General features: G+C 39.8%; 1 protein-coding gene across 4 annotated transcripts in view; it reads right to left on the bottom strand.

The window, feature by feature from the left end:
- LOC122567911 (probable RNA methyltransferase CG11342) overlaps positions 1–13,065 on the bottom strand; it is a 42,548-nt gene that overhangs the window by 28,769 nt on the left and 714 nt on the right. For 3 of the 4 annotated variants that reach the window (XM_043727067.1, XM_043727087.1, XM_043727095.1), the window contains exon 1: positions 12,855–12,988. The exons of the other annotated variant lie outside the window; for it this stretch is intronic. The gene's annotated coding sequence lies outside the window, so the exon portion shown is untranslated. Of the gene's footprint in view, positions 1–12,854; positions 12,989–13,065 lie in introns of those variants that run through there. 4 annotated transcript variants of the gene reach the window in all.

The raw sequence follows: 13,065 nt of genomic DNA, 5'->3' as shown, positions 1-13,065 counted from the left end.
TACTTCGCCTCTCTGCGATCTTCGCGTCCATCGGACTTCTGAAAGCACTCTGCGCACTCTTTGGAATATTTTTTGATGGGTCGAAGTACGTATTGCCGCCAAGTAGTGCCGACTTCTTCTCATCCGACGAAAGCGGACGAACAAGCATACAAAAGATAGACATAGCCGCCTTTGTATAACCAAACGTTACTTCACCACGTGCGTATCGTACTAAGAACAGACGTACTTGGTAAATAAAACCATAGTAAATCGATCGAAAATCGATCGGTATTCCAAATCTGTCGACGTTCTGTTAAAAATTGGCAAACATTTGACGAGTCGTGATTTTCCACTTTTTGCTGTTTTTAGCGGAACGTCGTTGCGATATGTAGGTATCGAAAGAAAGAATAAGGTTCATTCTGACGTAACTGATAATGAAATTAATCAACGATCGAGCAACGAGGATCTATCTTATTACGTTGTGGAAGTAATTCGTACGCGGAGATCAAGACCAGTACCAGTACCGAATGAGCCAAATAAATCAAACAAATTGACACTTTGAAGCAGCAATATGCGTGAAATGCCGGAGCAAGCAAAGTACAACGCGTTAGAGCAAAGTCGATCGTAATGGTCGTTGCGTAGTTACGTGCTCGTCGAGTCGGAGGCAACGTTGCGACACCTCGATCTTTCTCGTCTTTTCGATGTCGATGAATTTTCGAAGGATGAAAAGATAAGGAGTAAAAAAGATTTTCGTTTACTTGGTCGCGTATCTTCCTTTGTCCCTGTCAGAAAACATAAACTTATCGGCTTATCAGGCAAGTTTTTTTTTTCTTCAGAGCGTCTAGCACGTATAGCACCGTGAGGCAACGTGCACGATGATTCGAGCGATCGCATTTTTCGTTCGAATCGCGCAACTATCTCCTTCGCTGTTAACCGATAACGAATCGCGATATTAGTTGGTTTTGCAACTTGTATGTCGTTGACGAGGTCACGCGCGATCTTTCGTCGAGAGAGTTTGTTTTGAGAAAAGAAAAGACCGTTAATCTCTGGACGATACGAATGCGTGTACATACTCACCGTCAAACAAGAACGTGTATTTTCCTTTTAATTTCGTACGTTTTTCCCTTTTGTTCGACAGAATGATTCTTGGTTTCGTATTCAGCTCTCTTACAACAACGATACAAAACTTGTTACGTTCATTCGCGCGTAGTAGTTTACCTTAGTCGTAGTTCGATCGTGGACAAGACGTATACGCGCTATACGGGACGTTTGTCTCGATTGAACAATTTCGTAAAGGATCTCGGCAGGAATAGGTATTCCTATACGATTATGGTATAAGGAACCGAAGATATAAAGAAGATTGCTACAAAAGTCGTTTGGCACGGAGGGAAGGGGAGAAACGTTTTTGCAACTAGAACGACGAAGAGGACTTTGAAACAAAGTTCTTTTTAAATCGAATGCTATGTACGCTTTCCAACTCAAAATATGTCAACAAATTATGTCCGTTAAGATCGATTTAACGACGCACCACGATACATTCGAATACGTTGTACACACAAACGTGTACATACGTTGAAAATTTTCTTAGAAAATTCTATGTTCGCGATATATATATATGGTATAAATGCTCGACAAGATTGAATCTAACGATTACAACTACCGTTCTACGATTGAAACAAAAATTAACCTGTTTCTCTTTTAATTACTCGATCGAGTTTCCGTGAAAATAGCGGAAATCTTCCTATAATCAAACAGTTGCTTAATCCTGTGCGTTTTACGACCAGTTCAGATAGTTTCGTTCGTTACAACGGTCCAACCATCGACCACCTAACGCCTAACGGTTAACGGTTAAGAAGAAGGGTCATCGAGGACTCTGGGTCTTAAACGATATTCAAAGAGTAATCGCGATAAAGATACTCGCTCGCATGACCCCTAAACAGTCGAGGTTGCTTTACAGCCTCGAGACGTGTCTTTGCGAGTCATGGACTTGAAAATGGTCACGTTCGCTCGATTAAGACGGCGGTCGCGGAGCCGGCTTCCGCCGTGACCATGTTTCGCTTGAAAGGCATTCTACGTATTGGCTTGTTCGGAAAATTCGTCCGTTGTATCGTAGGTAAATCAGAAGGTTAGGCGTATATTTTTCTATTTTACTCGCTCGTATCTATCCTTCTATCGTCTTTCCACCAATGCTCGTACAAGTATTTGGAAAATCGATATTTTTATTTTACCATCGGAAGAAATAAAGGGAATAAACGGAGACTGACCTCCCAAGATCTTTTTAATTTTTAAGATCAGAGAAACTATCACGCAAGTGCTATATATTATTACGTAAATATGAAAACAGAGTTCTTTCGTTATCTTCTAACCGTAGAAAAATCAATCGTTTACGTCGAGATTTTTTCTAAAGACAGGCGAAAAGATCAATTTCTGGACTATGCGTATGAGAATTTCGTACGCACTCGTTCACTCTCGTTCGTTTCGAGTTTCGTTCAAACGCTGCTACTACCTGCCGAGAAACCGAGAAAAATTTGTCGAACGAGCCGTAAGCGATGGCATGGAAATGGTGTGTCACGACTGTTATCTGCCCTCGATGGAGGTTCGTCCGCGCGTCAGGAGATACAACGTACACAGGAAATCCCTCTGGCCGTGCTACGAGGCTTCGTTTCCGGCGATATCACGCGCCTTATCGATCGTCCCGGAAAGCTTGGTTTAACGCGCATTATTTAAGCCTATGTATTTATTTTCTACTTGGATATTTCGATTCTCCGAACTGCTTATTTCGCTTTTGTTCATAAACAACGGATAAGATTCAGGCGAGATACGATGGAATATTTGGATTTTATTAAATTGTAATCTACGCAGAGAATTCGATGTCGTTACGTTATACGTTTTAAGATAAATTCAGTGACGCGTATAACGAGCTTGTTCGAGCGACGATACGACGAGTAAAGTAGGTGGCAAATGTAAAGATCGATTAGCATCTTATAAGCGTAACGCGCATAATACGAGGCAGCAGTCGTTGGCAATGCCGACGTTACGACCACGTTACGATCGTTCCATCGATCTACTGATTTTCCAAGCTAACGATTCTTCGTGTCCGATTCGTTAACGCGATTACAGTTTCCCAATCGTCGTCATAATCTCGATTTATATTCCGACGTCTAACGGTCATCGTCGAACGAAATATGTCCCAAGTTACACAAACGCGTTATACAGCGTGATGCAATCGCGGACTAGAAAAGGCATATTCGAATCACCGCGCGAACACGTTTTCTTCGGCGATAGTACGCGTCCAACGACGGAGAAGCGTCTTTCGTAAATCGTTGTGTCGTAATACCTAAAATCTTTCTATCTTTGTTCGCAAAAATATACCTGTCTTCGATGCAATTTTTAATACTCGCCAAAGGTATTTCGTTCTAAAAAAAATGTTCACCCGTGATATATGAAAATTCCTTCTCTTTTAGCGTTCCTTATATTTGTTAAGTATCGGATTAGTTGGTCAATGCAATATCGCGTTTCATCGTATCGCGTACTCGAGATTCATTTAGTCGGATAAAATGCAAAAGGAAGAAAGCCATTAGATACGATAATATTGTATATTTTTATATCAGCTGCCTAATACGACACGTAACACTTTTCGGCGTAAAACTCCAGGTTGGTACAGGTGATAAATAGGTAATAAATTACAAAGCAAATAAACATCGAGGAAAAGAGAAATGGCAGTTGTCGGGATTGGTATTATAAATCGTCGCTACCAGCCTATGAAGTATCGCTGATAATTTCCTCCGTACGTACCTACCTATTTATCTATGTATAAATTGGCGATACTTTCACGTAGAATTGTAATCGTATCGCGACGTCGACAAAGATGATCGCAGTAACCGTCGTAGTATCGTGAAAGATGGAGATTTTTACGGAAGATCGAGACTAGTATTTATGGCTATTTTGTTATTTACGTTCACTCGATACCCGCTTATACAGAATGTTGCGCTCCGAGTTGCGAAAAAGGAGAACGATACGATTCAGTGGAATCGGATATCTAAAAGCCAGTTTTTGTAATCGGATGCAATCCGAATTGATTAAACGAGACGTTGCACCACGATAGTTGTTCCCTCTTACGAAAAGCAAGCTCGGCGACTTGCACGGTGGGGGCGATGCGCCGCGTCTCGTGTAATCGATATTAAAAAAAAAAGAAGTCTAAATTGGGAAGAATTATTTGCGAAATTGGGCAGCTTAGGAAACGATAATTAATACAAATCGGTGTTACGCGTGGATGATCGAATCGATATTCGAATATTATAGGAATTGTTGTTGGACGTATACGTTGCAAACAAATAGAAAACAAAGCAAAGATAAAATAAAATTATTTACATGTAAAAAGTTGGGCGAAGGAAATTCGCGTAAGCTGATCGTAAAATAGCAAAGTCTGCATGCGTAAGTCGTGCGTGAGTCGTGCATTTGGTATTTTATGAGAGAAAAAAGTATAAAGTTTTTAAAAATCATTTATGAGATTTGAAGATGTACCGACGACTAAACCGCAGACTGGAAATTGCAGATACTAATTATCTGCAAAATTTGCACTGTAAAAATTGGCACGAGTCGATATCGTGCAATTGACAAGACGGACGGTACTCGAAGAAGGATTTGCCGTAATCGTTTACTACCTGCGTAGTTTGGTAGCAGAGATAAAGTCGAAATAAAATTATAGAAGTTTGCTTGAAAAATTTGGCAACTTGGCGAGGAAGCAACCGAGTACGTTACGCAAAGTCGCTGTTACGTAATTAGAACGAATCGATATTTGACGAAACGTATAGAAACTATTGCACGGTCGTACGTTATAACGACGAAAGAGAATTTCAGATCAAATTTAAGACGATTTTCCTGTACGTGTCTTCTCGCCAATTTTCCACGCATCTTTTTTACAAACGTCCGTCAACGTAGAATCGCGCTGACTGGCCAAAGTTTCGTTCAAATAGATCGAGTTCTACCGTACTAATCGCGTATATCGATACTAAGATTAGAAAATAAATAGTCGGAGCACGAAACGATCGGCTCTCGAGCGGCGCGTATTATTTCCTTCGTTGATCGAAAGAAAGAAAACTTTATGATAGATTACCAAGCAATTGTAATGCTCCGCGTTCAACATACCCCATAACGACGAAGGACCTTTCCGTTGTTTTCAGCATATGTCGCGTTCGCGTATCGTTGTCTATATTCATCGGTGGCAGTTTTTTCGAATGGTCCGGTAGTTGGATGATTCGGTGACGGATAACCGATATCTCCGCGTTCGAGACCGGATCGATGACAGAAACGACGGTATACTAATTTGCCTGACAGGTGTGAATTTTAGTGCGTTAAAGAAACGACGCGACGCGATACCGCGACGGGACGAAAGATTAAACAGCCGCTGTCTGGACGCATGCTATATCGCACGTAGCGGCAAGGTGCGTAGTAACAGACCTTTGATATTGTGTGGTAGAGTTGTGCTCGGTTCGTTACACAATTTCGTGCAGCCGTTGCAAGCCTCCTCTCCTTTGTTCGCGATAATTCCCTCCTCGCGATTTATGGCCGCCCCGACGACGGGTTCGCAAACGAAAAAATCACGAGTGTATTCTTCGATGAGACGGGATGTTTAATACCGTACACGTTAAACAGCAATGCCAACCAACGTCGAAAATAACAAGTTAAATATTCTCAAACGTATCGTAGTCGTCAATTCGAGCATCGGTCGTACAACGACGTTAGAAATTGCTTGATTCCTAGCGGTGTAACGAATTATGGATTATAAATTTGCCGGTCTAGACGCGTAATAGACACGCAACAAGGTTTACGGTATAAACGTTTTCTATGCAAATGTCGTCTTGCTGTTGGTTAAGTTTTAACCTAACTTCTTTCGTAACCGTAATCGTTATTGTACGCTTTTATGCGCGTCATCGGTAAAAATTCGTAATCGAAGGTCAGAAACAGGCACGAAGATAATTATAATATCGTTCCGCGTCTTTGTTCTTTGTAGGTTCACGTTCGTGCATAATTTTCCGGCGATAACGCAAAATACGCGTTGTCTTAAACGTCTTGTTGGTAAAATTAAGAAAAAATGGAAAATAAAACGATATAATCAAGAATCGAAGGATCCGGTATTTAAAGAATTTCTAGACGAACGAGCCGTAATTGATCTTACTTATCCAAGCGATCGATGAATTTTTATTGGAACATCGAATATACCGTGAAAATCTAGTTTAGAGTTTTTAAAACGTGAAATTATTCGCGTATTTTCTTGCAGATTTCATACATAGTAATGAGTTGAGACTCGTGAATCGTATTCTGTTTTGCTAATTCCTTTCTTCTCGCGATCGATTTAAACGATTACGTTATTGGATAACGATAAGATGGACAATGTAATTTTTGTCGTAGAATTTATCTGCCTGCTTATTTCTGTTACCGACGAGCGATAGAAGAAAGAGGAAAGATCGTTCGTGCCTTGCGTCAGATTATTTTATCGGAGCGTCGTGTTTGGTGGAGTTTTCGTCGATCAATCGCATTGTAACAATCTCTTTCTTCTTTTCGAAGCTTCTTCGATAGACGTTGAATTCACGTTTCTTTCTTACGTATCTCTCTTCTTCTTTCGCGATACTTTTCGGCATTCTATTAATCGAGCGATAACGACTTATCGAATAAAATGAACGTAAGATAACGATAAATTGCATTCAAGCTAATAATACAGATATTTCGAAAAATTCGTTACACGTACCAGCAACGTGAAGGCGTCCAATAAAATTTACAAAATTGAAATAGGAGCAAACGTTTTATTAATCGACGATTTTTCATCGGCATCGCGTCCCCGTTCATCCCTTTTCGATCGAAACGTTACATTCGATCAGCCATGTGTTATTTATAAAGGTTGAGCGACAAAAGCGCGTTAGCTTGTAGTCGTCGGAAGTAACAATTTTTACAACGATTGCCTACGTCATTACTTTTTCCTCTCCATCGCATCGGCCCGTCTCGTGAGGCATCCGCAAAAATAGTTTCGACCGTGAACATAATCGTACGTCCGGCTCGTTTACCATGAGAATGCCCGCGCGACTGCTGTCTGCAGTCCAATCGACCGTTCGTACGAGACATTGCGAAAGAAGTTGCAAAAATTCGCGAAACGACGATGATCGCGAAATTCGTTATCTTTGAAATCGTTAACACGAATGACTGGTTGAGAGGCAAAGATGCGAATCGTACAAAATATCAAGTCCATTCTCCATCATTTTTTTTCCACGCAAAAATTCAACGACACTTGCAGATTTTGAAAAAAACGTTCAAGCGTGATTTTCTAAATGGGATTACACGCGATTCCGTTTATAATTTATCATCGTAATATATGTTAGTATCGAGACAAGAGAGATGTATGTTGCGCGAACATTCATTGTACCGTGTAAAGTACAATATCTTTGCTATTTATGCTTTCTACGGTCTCTGTATGAAATTAGGATAGAATGCTACGAAGGTTCCGTCGTAACGTTACAGTTTCTTCCGCGCGATATCGAATATTGAAAATCGGTACGTAAGAAGTATGATTTGAATGTCTCGCGCTTTTTTCTTTTTTTCTTTTTTCTTTTTTTTTTTTGCAATAATCTTCGTTTCGTTATCTCTTCCGAGAGATGTTTTGTGAAAAAATTCAATAAAGTACGATAATATTCTTTAAAACAGAACGATACATCGTTTTATTTTTAAATGACAAAGAGTTGGCAAACATCCCGATATTTTTCCATACATCCAGGATTACTGGAACGACTTTCTATAGAGTTGATACAATATTTTGTAAAGTCAAAAAGGTATACGGATCAATTTTTTTATTCTACCTTACACTACAGACACGTATATGTGTAGATATATATGTTACCTTACGCAGGGAATATATAAATGTAAATGCAAATAGTGAATTATTATTACGCATGAAGTTGGCAGTATACAATTTTTATAAAAATCAAAAAATCATATCGAAGAATCCTCTAAATTTTTATCTTAAATTTATCCTACTTTTAGTATACCGTAAAGTTTGTAAATTTGTTCGACTTGTCATTATGCTGTTATCAAAGCAATCTATTCGTCATAAAAGTTATATAGGATAAAGTAAAAAAAAATTGTAATCAATTATATTCTTTCGAGAAATGACAATACTTATTTTTCTTTCTTTCGTTACTTACTCTCTCTCTCTCTCTCTCTCTCTCTCTCTCTCTCTCTCTCTCGTTTTATCTCCATCGCTGTCTAAACTCCACCGATTAAAAACGAAAGCACTACGAACGATGTCGTCGAATCTTAGGCAATTTCTCGTAAAATATCTCTCGACAGCATGCAACGAGAGTCTAGTTTTACATCAACCTAATCACAGATAAAGATTTGTCAAGTTCATCGGTCATTCCAGTTGATCGATCAAAGGTTCAAATGCCGCAAAATTTTGGTTCATCGACGATCTAACAACCAACGATCTAACTCGCTTTATCTACCTGTAATAATCGGTAATAGATCTGACGCGATACCGCGTAAATACGTACCACGGAATTACAACTAGTCGTACTTTTCCAAAGCAAGTCTTCGTGACACAGGGAATCTTCCAATCGTTGCACAAATCTTTCGAATATTTACGAAACTTGACGAATTTTTTAATCATCGAGACAACGATATTTTCGTCATCGTGTCCTATTGTCTTCGAAGAACGAGTCAGCATCGCATACCTTTCGATGAGTAAGTTCCTGAGTATAATTGAATCACGGTCAAACAAATCTTTTTGGTACGTGCACAGTGTACACGCCTCGCAAGGAGCCACAGCTAAGCTAATCCACAAGCTGCCACATGTCACGTATTCTACGTCAATATTCCACCTATCCTACTGGACGATCGTTATCGGTTCGCCCACCAAATACCTTCGAAATTTGTAAAGTTACTTATAGATACTTGGGAACCGTGTTAGATTTTGCCGTTTATGACACGGTCGCAAACGATTGTTATTTTCAAGAGAAAACTTTTCGGTGGTATAGCGCGTAATTCGAACACGTATCGCTCAGTGTATGGTAAAGTATGGTTAGTTTACGCCGAAGCGGATCGAGTTTGCGACCATCTACGTTTCGGGTTTGGAGACCATGTAAACAAAAGTATGCGACTATTTATCTATTTCTCGCGAGATATAATTACGTTTAACGACAAAATGACAAGTTACAGATACGTACAGTATATCGTAGAATATTATAATGCTGCGAGCATTGTTACTTTAAAAGTTCTTTAACCAGTCTTCGACCAGTTCAGTTTCTGAGTTGTAGACCGGATAAACAGAAACAAGTAGTTTGTAGACGACGTTGTAGATAATTAATTGATCGAACTTCCACAAGAATTTTGACATAAATAGCTCGACAACTTTTCTCGTTGCGTACGTAACTCGTGACAAACCTTGCCATTTGCGAGAATTTTTTTTTTGTTAACCACTTTTACGGGCAACTGCGTTTATTTGAATATTTTCACGAGGTCGATACGTACGTGTACGTGTATCGGAAAGACGGGGGAAAAAAGAGATTCGTTGTTAAAGAACGAAGGTCGCGCGTCGAGCGTACTCGTTCGATAGCTTTTCGCAATCACGGTTGGTCGATGACTTTTCGAATTCATTAATATCCGTTTTATTTACACAACTTTCGTCCTACGGTAGATACGATTCTAAACGTGGCAGCTGATTTATCGGAGCCCGAGTTATCGATTCCTCGAGCGGAGTATCGTTCTGCCTAGAGTAAATCGTTAGTTTTTTACGGAATCATCGAAATAGCAAGTTGTTTCGCCTTTTATCTAAGAAACGAAACAACGTGCCGTGCAGCGAAATCTTTGGCGGAAAGGTAACGAAAACGGACGAAACAGAAACGGAAAGACGTACGTATGCGAAAATGCGTTGGGCAATCGATGGAAAACGCTAGGCGTAACGATGAAAATCTCGCGAGGCCCGAGCGACTCGCAAAACCATCTAAAATGTTTTTTATCGTCGAAAATAAGGCCTGGAAGATGAACGGCGCGGCGGTTGCGAGCAACGCTATCAAAATTCTGTTCGTAACAAATATACCTCAGCCTTGAAGACATTTCAGACCGTATACGAAGATAAAATTTCTGCGCCGATAGCTGGCGAAATATCGCGAGAGAATCGAAAGGACCGAAATCGCAATTTAAATTCTAGAAACAGGAATCAACTACGATTAACATTTCAATTGGCAAAGCTAAGCTCCGCTTGTATATTCATAGATCGTTAACAGCCGTTAAATTAACGTGTGAGATAAAAACATGACAAATCGACAAATAAAATATGAATGCGAAATTAGTCAATGGCCGAACGGAGAAGAACATTTTTCGTAATATGTACATATATATATCTTAATCTTTATCCGGATTAAATATGTTTGAATTCAAATAACTTGATTTCAAAACAGCGTTTATACAGTCAGATTATTCAGCTTGAAGAGATTTCGGTTCGGTAACGAGAATAAAAGTACGTAATACGATTGAACATAATTGAAACATCTTGGTTTAGACGACCGATGTTAGTGGGCGCGAACCTTCCGATTACACGTCGTTGCTTTTAAATCGCGGGATATTTGAAAAGAATCTTGCAGGATTTCTACTGTCGGATAGGTAGCAAAAAGGTAGCTCGCCAAAAGCTTACTGTCGGAATAGAACTCTCATTTCTTTCTAGTCATCTTCTGCAGTTCGCTTCGAGACACGGGTGAAATAAGCATAGGTGTAAAGTACGGATGTGATCGTGAATGGCCGAAAAACGAGTACGTTGATTATTGCATCGCTTACGTAGGTACTTCGAATCGAACATGTCCAACGATTCTCGAGTTTCATACGTACGATCGCTTGGACACAGCTTCGATTTATAATAAACGATATTGAAAATAAAATTTTGTAAGACGCATCTACGCAACTACGTTATCGGACGGTTGACGCGTATTATCGAGATGTATCGTTTCCGGAACGCGGCGAGCCGCCGTGTTTTTCGTTGACATACATGGATCGGCTTGAATCATCGAGCCGCGAAACGAAGCAACCGGCACCCACGTAAGTGGCAGAATCGAGTGCGTTAAAAAAAAGCATTATGTTGGCCAATATCCGGTCTGGGGCCTGAGCTCGTTTGGAAATTCGAAGGCCTGCTCCGGCTCCGGCCGTGATCCACCACGCAATCCGCCGTATCTCGTCAGACCAGCGTGTATATTTACGTGCATAAATATACCTTTTACAATAAACGTTTTTCAGTATGTTATAACGCAGCAGAATGTATTTAGCTATTTCCTAAGCGAGACAATCAGGATATTATTATTGATATCCTTAATACGCAAAACTGGTCTAAATTAAAGGTCTTTACGATCGAAAGAAGACGTTTAATTCGTCTCGATTTCATTTTTTGCCAAGCTTACTCTACTGTTATTACGTATAGTACGTATTATTTCGAAATGCATTTAATTGCTTGTAAGGTAATAGAAAAGAAAAGAAAAAAAAAAAGAGAAAAGAAGAGAATAAATAAAATAATAAAAGAAGAGATATATGTACGATCGCATACGCATTCGATCTTCAAGGTGAGAAGTTTCATAGGTAATTTTCGATGCCGCCTCTATGATAGTTTTCGATCGAATACAAGAGAGGAAATTACATTTTTTTTTTTTAACTAACGTAAAATCGACTAAAAGTGGATCCTCCATTTATTAAATTTAGCACTAATCAGGTAAAAGTAAAATTACCTCGGAAACAATGAGATTTCTCGTCTCAAAATATGAAAATACAGGTTGTTAAATAACGTTGTTATCAATTAGCAAATAGGTTATCTTCGTATTTAGTATTTTTTCTTCGCATCTATAAGAGAAGAAAACTGCGAAGCTAAATGTATTTGAAGAAATGACCTGAGAACAGCGCACTTGTATCTCTATGTGGCAAAAAGTACGTGCAACGATGATACGATTTCTCACGGTCATCGTCATGGCGAAGTATACGTGGGTGAGGTTACGTGCCCTTAGCTGCCACCGATTGTTTAAGCGTGACTCCCGCGGTTGCTAAGGAACGTTAAGGTAGGTCAAGGGCACGTCGTTTATGCGAAACGAATACCTCCAATCTGTCTACTCCTTCGCCGACTACTTTTCACCGATTAAAAGAGAATTCGATATGGAATTTAAAAGAACCAGTCGTACCATCCGCCTGTTAGCCTTAAAAGTTTCTACATAATAAGTATGTATATTCTTTACTTTTGTTTTCAAGATGAAACGTAACATTTTCTGTATCGGAAAATGGAAAATTTCAATAACGAATTTCGATCGACGCGACTCGTAATGCGGTAGTAGCGCAAAAGCTAACGTAGAAGCAATTAGTGTCATGGATAGTCTGTTGTAAACGTACAAAAAGTTTACGTGTATGACCGCGTGTCGCGGTTTAGGATGCCCACGTACGCACTGATGTGGCCAGTAGCGCAGCTCTAGCTGTCGAGGCCCTTTTATCTCGTGCTCCAAAGGAACAAACTATTCTCAATATTTTCTTTCATCATTATTGTACAATGTTTTGTAACTTTCTCGCATATTGCATCATCATGCAAATTAAGCGTAAACGAAGGATATACTGTAAGGCGTATAAGAGCTAAATAACGAAATGCTGAATCAGTAACGTAACTGAAACCATAGAAAACCCATATTCGTATCTTGAAATGTACAACTGAAATTTACAACGAGTATAGGTTATGCAGGAGAAAATAAGGCCGTACTGACACAACTTTGGCGCGTAGAAGAAAAAAATTTCTTTTTCGCATCCACGCGATACATCCTAGTCCCTTGAACCGTATCCGTCATCCGATGATTAAGAAAAAAGAGGTAACTCACCGCAGGAAGCTCGAGACAAAAGAACGCGTCCTTCTTTGTAATTTCTCATCTAAATTTGAATCACGTTTTTACGAGCACGATAAACACACGAGGGCACCGCACAACGCGACGCACTTGTGCCGACACTGTAAATCTGTTAAACACGCATGCGCGTTTACGTCTCTTTCCCCCACCACGTACTAACCGATTCTGTCGGGTTAAGCGTTAAGCC

This window comes from Bombus pyrosoma, linkage group LG1, assembly GCF_014825855.1.
Source record: "Bombus pyrosoma isolate SC7728 linkage group LG1, ASM1482585v1, whole genome shotgun sequence".
Classification (NCBI taxonomy): domain Eukaryota; kingdom Metazoa; phylum Arthropoda; class Insecta; order Hymenoptera; family Apidae; genus Bombus; species Bombus pyrosoma.
The sequence above is the reverse complement of the archived record's forward strand: the minus strand, read 5'-3'. Positions and strand labels throughout refer to the sequence as shown.